This window comes from Coloeus monedula, assembly GCF_965178545.1.
Source record: "Coloeus monedula genome assembly, chromosome: 1".
Lineage (NCBI taxonomy): Eukaryota > Metazoa > Chordata > Aves > Passeriformes > Corvidae > Coloeus > Coloeus monedula.
The window spans coordinates 107,608,425-107,614,584 of record NC_138781.1 but is presented as its reverse complement, the minus strand read 5'-3'; positions in this window follow the sequence as shown (position 1 = coordinate 107,614,584).

The window sequence follows — 6,160 nt, the reverse complement described above, 5'->3', positions numbered from 1 at the left end:
GAACAACACTTGTGTTAATTTTGTTATGATTTAATTTTCTGTTTAACAGTTCCTTTAGGTGTAGTTGGAAGAGCAGCAGACATTAGTTGTTCACCTTGATCACTGCTCTGTTGGGAGAGTGATGACCTGGCCCAGCTGATATCTTCAAATAGCATGTGACTGCTTGTCATGCTGTCTTAGCAGGTGGTCGCCAGACTATTAATTACACTGACAACACAAGTATGAACCAGTCTTTTTCACACTACAGCTTCTCTACTTTACATTCTCTGGTGCTGGAACCCATTTTGTCACTTTTGCCACTCTTCTAGCCTGAACTCTGGCACTGAACAGTAAGGTATACCACTGACTTTAACAGCTTCTCTCTGTTTTATGGGAGAAAAAAAGACACAACTGTTAACACAAATGAAAAAAAAAAAAAAAGCCCTTATTTCACTGAGTAAGCTCTGACATTCTGAATTCAATGCCATGCAGGCCTGTATGTAGCACACCTGGATTTCTACTGACAAATTAAGGAAAGCATGGTTGATATTTGTGCTTATGTCTTCTGCCACCTTGTGCCTAAGCAGTTTGCTTTTTTACATAGTAAACTTACAGTTTACTATCCTATTGGTGAGATAAAATGGATTTCTAAAGCACTTCTAGGAGTTCAGATGATACTGTGGGCAGTAGCAAGGAAGGGAAAATTATGGAAAGTGGATTTTAACTTGACAACCATTTTATTTCAGCTGATTTGTTTTTATTTGTACCTAGAAACTTGTGATTTTTTTTCCTGCAGTTTTTGAATTTAATAAAAATTAAGAAATTCGACTTAGATAAACTTTCTTTTTGTAATTCTGTGCTGTTTGTATATAGGCAGATTGGGATCTCAGTCTCTTGTACCAAAAATTAAAAACTATTGCATTTAAGAAGGACATAAGTGTTTGAGTGCTTGAGTGTATTTGATTATTCATTGGAAATCATAAAATTTTCAGGAAACCTGTGTGCTTTGCATCCATTATACTATGAAGAGGGTTTTGTCTCCTGATTTTATCTCTTCAGCTTTTATATGAATCAAAACCAGTTTATTTATGCCCTTGCTCCACCCAGCAGGCATTTGTGGTGTGATGTGGGAAGAGGGGACAGGGAAAAAATGTTATTCATGCTTCTCCATTGTCTCATATGGAAATTCAGCAGTCAGCCCAGCCTGTGTTACCATCTAATGATGGACTGTTTGAATGGTCTGCACAACCACTGAGGATCACAGGATGGAAAAAAAAAAGGGAAGATGAGGACTGGCACATCTGTGTTAGTTAGCAGATTGCTGTTCTTTAGAAACCCTGGTTGGGGGGGGCATTCCCACTCTTCAGGGAGTGTGTAGGGATTGTTTCCTTCTCACACTGAGCCCACAATGCTTTTTACCACTAAACTCATCAGGTGCTGCTGAGGTTCTTTAGTCCCTGGCAGGTTCTTCATGATGGACAAAATAAATGTGAGTGCCTTTTGATGAGCGAGCATGGCAAGCAGAAATCACAGGAGTGTCAGAAATTGGTTGGTATCATCTACTCTGAAGTAGTGGTGGTTTCTTGACTTTCTTGAATCAGGGAAATAGTGAAATATTGAAATTATTAAATAGGCTGTGGTCGTTGAGTGGTGGTTTGCTGCTGATTTCAATGTGATTAGGATTTAGTACAGTAAATTCCTGAAATCGTATTATGTCCAGTTAGCACTGTGTCTTTGACCAAAACTAAAATTTGTATCTATTGGGAGACTGAAACAGTATTTGATTGTGTCCATAAGCCTCTTACCTGACTGTAGTGGACATTCAGCCAGTGGGCTGAGTTAACAAATCATTTCTTCACAAGTGAACAGAAAATAGGAGCACTGGAAATTTCTCTCGTATCTAATAGTCACAATACAGAAAAAACTCAAACCACTGGCTTACTAGGACATCTTGAATTATGCACTGTTGTGGTTTGTGTGCAAGAGAAATAGTGACAGTCACAAATTCCTTTCACTAGATGTTCTACTCCTTCAGAGCAGAGATATATAACCAATGTCAAGATTTGGTACTTCTGTTGAAGAAAGACGAGAAGAAGGTGGGGAAAAAAGGACTGGAAGTTAAAATACCCAAATTAAACCTCCTTGGCACAACTTGAGGCCATTTTCTCCTTTTCTGTCGCTTATTACTTGAGAGAAGTGACTGACCCCCAGCTGGCTACAGCCTCCTTTCAGGTGATTTTAGAGAACAATGAGGTCCCCCCTGAGGCTCCTTTTCTCCAGGCTAAAGAACCCCTGGTCCCTCAGCCCCTCCTCATAAGCCTTGTGCTCCAGACCCTTCCCCAGCTACCTTGCCGTTTCCTGGGCACTCCAGCGCCTCAGTGTCTTTTTTGTAGTGAAACCAAGCACAGGATTCAAAATGACAAGAAGTGGCCCGTTGAACACTACCAGCAGCTACCTCAGGACCCTTGGGTGGATCCCATCCAGCCCCATAGACTTGGATGTGTCTTAACTGGTATAGCAGGTCACTGACTGTTTCCCTTTGGATTGTGAGGGCTTCGTTCTGCTCCCTGGCCCTGTCTTCCAGCTTAGGGGACTGGGTACCCAAAGAACTACTGGCTTTACCATTAAAGACTGAGGCAAAGAGGGCATTAAGTCCCTCAGCCTTTTCCTCATCCTTTGTCACTGTGTTTACCCTGCATATAAACATAGTAAAGGATGGAAATTCTCCTTAGCCCTCCTTTTGGTGCTGATGTATTTATGGAAATGTTTTTTGTTGTCTTTTATGGCAATAGCCAGAGTAAGTTCTAGTTGGGCTCTGGCCCTTCTAATTTTCTCACTGTATAACCTCTACACATCCATGTAGTCCTCCTTAGTTGCCTTCCCATTCTTCCAAAGGTCATAAACCCTTTTTCCCTGAGTTGCTGCCAAAGCTCTGTTCAGCCAGGCTGGTCTTCTTCCCTGCCAGCTCACCTTTCAGCACATCGGGATGGCCTGCTACTGCAGCTTTAAGATTTCCTTCTGGAGGCATGTCCAGCCTACTTGGATGCCTTTGCCCTTCAAGACTGTCTCCCAAGGGGCTCTGTTAACCAGAGAGTAATGTAATTTAATTTAATCTGTTATTTATGTCACCACACTGAAGGGGCAGGAATTTCTGGCAGCAAAGGGTCTGCCTTAACTGGTTTGTGTTATTATCATTGTTGTTTGTGAAAGTGATACCATAAAGTGATCATTATTTAGAGTGCTAGATGTAAAGCAGGATTGGAAATTTGGTGGGTCTTTACGACTTGGGCAAGGATTTTTAGTTAATCCAGCTAGCCTTGGAAGCCAGTAGTTTTCTTACAGACTGGTGCTATTGCTTGTCTAACCGGGGCTGTTCTGCTGGCTGTCAATGTGGGCATCAGTTCTGGGATCCTTTTTATTCCATGCCATTACCTTTTGCATGTCAAAATCTCACTAGTTTGGAAGATTTATAGCAGGTACATTTCTGGGATAGGAAGGAAAGCAAGGTACATAGGAAAAGGGGAACAGAGCAACAAAAGTAGTAAAAAAAAAAAAAAAAAAAGGTGAACAAAAACCTTTTCTAGACAGGGAATGGGAAATGCGGCCTGTTTGCAGCTTGGTCAATTTCCTGTATTGGGAAATGAGTTCATCTCTGCAGTCTGAATGACAAAAAGAAGCTGCACCAACCAGCGTGGATTCATTCTCCCTTCTGGTGTTGGCAGTTTTTCACTCAGTGGAAATGGTAGCGGTTTTGCCGAAGCAGAGAGTCCTTTTCCTGTAATGGAAACATCTCCTTGCTCTCCTGATGGCAGGTTCATTGGATGTGTCTTAACTGGTATAGCAGGTCACTGACTGTTTCCCTTTGGATTGTGAGGGCTTCGTTCTGCTCCCTGGCCCTGTCTTCCAGCTTCACTCCTTGGGTAGAAAAGGCACAAGTACTTGGATTGTGCCTTTCAAATTACTCCCATCGTTTATACAGATTCTTGATTGTGCTGATTGCAAATCTACCTTTTAAAGTAGTTTAAATGGGTCAGTTGGAGGTGTTAGTCCTTAACGGTTTTTTATTTATTGTTGAAAGATGTTACACTGGTTTGCTCTGGTTTTTAAAGAGTTGAATTTGCTGTGTCCTAACTAGTTGTCAGAATTGCTGCATTAAACACTGTTCACCTTCCTCTTCCTTCTGGCTTCTTAGAACATTTCAGACGGTCAGATACGAAGGTGGAATAAATATGTTCACACTGAATAGTGAAAAGCTGAGGTGTCAGAGTTGGTGTTAGGCTGAAAGGAGGAGTGCTGAGCGCCGGGAGGTTTCTGGCACGGCTGGAAATTGCTGCCAGGGCAGCGCACTGGTGGGGATTGTCCATTAGGGGTCAGTGAAGTTCCGCCAGTGGAGGAGTCTGTTCCCTGCCCTGTTGGGTGAGCAATTCCTTCTCCCTGTCTCCTACTGAGTAAATGCCTCTTCCGTCAAAACTCCTGCTTTTTCCAAAGCAGCAACTTACAGTGGTGTGTAGCTGTGGGCACTGAAAATACAGCCAAAGACATGCACGACTGTGTTGTTTTGGTACCAGGAAGGAAGTACTGAAGGATTAGAAAGACACTTTACCTTCTGTATGCAAAACTGTTTTCTTAAGTATCTTTTCTGACAGAAAAGCTATTCTTAGCTAACTTCCAGTGATCTGCATGATAGATACAATCTGTTTAGTTATACTTCTTGATGATCCCCTTCAGTGACTTATTCAGGAATCAATAAGTATCCAGATGGGCCTTCTTAATTTCCTAATAAATGAATCAAAATGCAAAAAAAAACCACTCCCAGTGTGATTTATTACCTTGCTTTTGCTCAGCACTCATAATATTATTTTTTTTTATTCTTAGAATTTCCTGTGGAATCTGTTCTATGTACTTGATTAGGTGGCCTGGAGTGAAACTATTTTTCCTTCCAACTCTGGCTAAAATATAGGTAAACTGTCTCTTGTAAAGGGTGTTTTTCCTTAAAATTATTGAGGTAAACTTTTTGTTTTAGCTCTAGGTACTTCAGAGTTCTGCTTCAATTCATTATTCTTCAAGGATCATGTTGTGTCACGGAGGATTACAGGGTTAATATTATTAAACAAAATTTTATGTTGGTCTGGCCATGTGCCAGCCCTTGCAAAAGAATCCAGCTTCCTGTTGATCCTAACAGATAGTTCTGAAATACTTAGTTTTATTTTAGTTATAAGTTTGAATTTTTATTTCCTGAAGATGATTTTGGCTCTTAGAAAGGAGGAATCCTGGTTGGTGGTGGCTATGATTTTTGTTGTGATGAGGAAATTAAGACGCTTGTTTGGATTAAAGTTTTTGCGCTTTCTTCTAGCCCAGAGTTCCTTATATCCTCTAAAGCCTTCTTATGATGTATTTAGGGATTATAAAATCTACTATGTGTCAGTACACACAATCCCACAGACACCTTCCCTAGCTGGTGTGAGTTTGGGTCCCTAAAAGCTGTCCAGCACTGAAGAAAGATGTCAGGTTTTTTCCTCAGGGATAGTGGTGCAGATTCACAGTGGCCATGTAAACACAGGCTTTATGGAATTGTCCAAGCTTGCCTGGAAAGAGGTAAGGAAGGCAGTAGTGGAAGGCAGTAGAGGGAAGGAAGCCAAAATGTATTACCTGCCAAATTATGAAATTACTTACTTTATGCTCCAGGCTTCTGACTGCAGTCCTTCTTGCAGGATACTGCAGCTGCCCCTAATGGGGCTTCAGTGGCATGTCGGGGGGGGAAGGACAAATTCCAAAGAGCTCCAGTAGTCCCTGGGAAGAAGAGGAGACCAGAACATCCATTTGCAGCCAGAGATGACCTCTGGGAAAGGTCAATGCTTTCTTTGCTCCAATGCAGTTTTGATTTTTAAGAACAGAGAAATGGAAGGGGCTGCTCAAGCCTCATTAACTTAATTCTGTGTGATGTAGACAAGCATAAAATGGAGGCTTTTTACCCACTGCAGTCCTAAAATAGACAAGAATTTACAGAAAATAAAGTTTTTCCCCTGCTGGGCAGGAAATGGGATGGTAAACTTCTGCTGTCCCTGAGCTGATGAATCGTAATAGCATAATGGATTTTTTTCCAATAATTGGTCCAATTGCTTGAATTTTTTTAGACCCATGAGGACTATTGATACCGTCAATATGATGTGGTAGTAAGTGC